Here is a 2173-nt window from a genome sequence, read left to right as displayed (position 1 = left end):
TAAACGTTTTTAAATTAGGTGTTTTAATACCTACCTACATGTTAAACAGTAATATTGTTAGGTTTTATTAAATATCTTAAACGATCATTATTTAAAATAAAGTTGATGAAATACCTCATAGTATACTAGAGTATACCGATATATAATATTATAATACCGATGATATAGATTGAATATTTGAATTAAAATAAATGTATTCTATATGTATACGTCTATACGTATACCTATTGAAGAATGTTTGCCATAATATGTGTTATGCCTCGGGACTTGAGACACCCACTGTTTATCAGCAACATGCAAATAATGGTAATGAATTATTTTACGAGTGCATACAATTGCCATTTTTACATTCCAACTCCTTCAGTTCTTTTTATTGATGGGTTCAAGTGTTATGCAAATGGAATATAATATCTCACGTCACAATAATACACTGGGTAGCTATTTCTGAATAAACATAGATTTGTAATCAAAGATAATAAAATGTTAAATTCAAATTTCTACATCACAAAATGTCCGGCATAATTAAAATAAAGGCAGAAGTACGTTTTAGTGCCTAACTATAGTTGGTACATAATATATTGTACCTATATAATATAGACATGTTAAGTTTTTACTAAAAAAAAAAGTTTTAAATTCTGAGAACGAAGATTCTATTGTATGTAGGTATATTATAATATGTGTTGATGTTTTAAACTTTGTGTTTAATCACTTAATTAACATAAATACGGTTAACATAAAAGTTAACATGACATAAAGTTGGTAAGTATATTAAAAATTATTTGAAATAAAACTTGACATCCAAGTATAAACTGCATATAATTTATAAATGTAAATTATAAAATTAAAACAATTTACATATTATAGTTTGTTAAAGTCCAATATATATTATATACCTATTACCTATACATTATACATATATTATCCAAATGTATTCGAACGTATAAAGCATGAAATATTATATCATCCCTGTTTTTACAATAATTGTGTACAATTTGTTACTAAAAAATATTTTTGATGGACAATTGTAATGTTCTAAAGTGATTAGTCAACTACGATTGATGTTAACCAGTTACTATATTATTTATTTTTAAAAACATTTTTTAATAATAGGTATTAATATAAAAGTTAATTTATACTCACGAGAAGACCTTCAGTATGACACCAAGAATTAAAATTAAAATTAAGCCAAAATTTACGATATAAAGAGTTAAATATTGTACATTTTGGCTAATTATTTAATCTTCTTATAAATTATACTGACAATATGAACTTTAAGTACACATTATAGGTGATCATACTTTTTGGTAATCAGTGTAGACTTGACGTCTTGACAATAATTAATTATAACAGACATTTATCAAATTTAGGTTTAGGTACCTCTATACGGCTATACCTATCCTACAAAGTAATTTTAAAGCAATTTATTATTTATCAAAATATTTAACGTTTAAATTATACCTATATTTGTGGGGTCAAGAGTATAAAGTATTACTGTTTTTAAAATGCCATTACGTACATTAAAATTTATAATATACGTTTAAGTCACAAGTTATCTATTAATTATTTTCCTTCACCTGACCAAAAATTATTATAATATTTTATTGATATATTTGATGCGTAGCAAAAACATTGCTAGTATAGGTAGTTATTACTTTGCATGAGTCCTCATAGGGGCTTGTTCAGTGGAGCACATTATTCTGTTAAAATAAATAAATATACAAATACACGCTAATACACTTAGTCCAGGCAAATTAGACTCAATTTTGACAAATAGCGGAAAAAAAAGCAGGAAAGCTGAATTTTGGTATACACCTTTATAGAAGGGTTCTAAGTAACATACTAAAAGTCCCCAAAGATTTGATGACCGCTACCTCCGCTAGAGCGCGCTTTGTGCAAGAAAAATCAGCTTTTCTCAAATAACTCGGTTATTTTTTAAATTATAAGAAAAATACCTATATACTATATTATAGAAGAGGTAATTACCTATAAAAAATTTACTCACATCATATTATGTCGGAACAATATTTACCTTGATAATCGCACATGAAATATCATATAATTGGTAATTTCTGTCTTATGACGTCCGTAATCGGGATTAACACAGTTTTTACTTTGTATTATACTATTACAAATGAACAGTTTATTGTTTTGTAATTATCATGACATGAGTTTG

Source organism: Acyrthosiphon pisum, chromosome A1 (assembly GCF_005508785.2).
Source record: "Acyrthosiphon pisum isolate AL4f chromosome A1, pea_aphid_22Mar2018_4r6ur, whole genome shotgun sequence".
Classification (NCBI taxonomy): domain Eukaryota; kingdom Metazoa; phylum Arthropoda; class Insecta; order Hemiptera; family Aphididae; genus Acyrthosiphon; species Acyrthosiphon pisum.
This window is presented reverse-complemented; position numbering follows the sequence as displayed.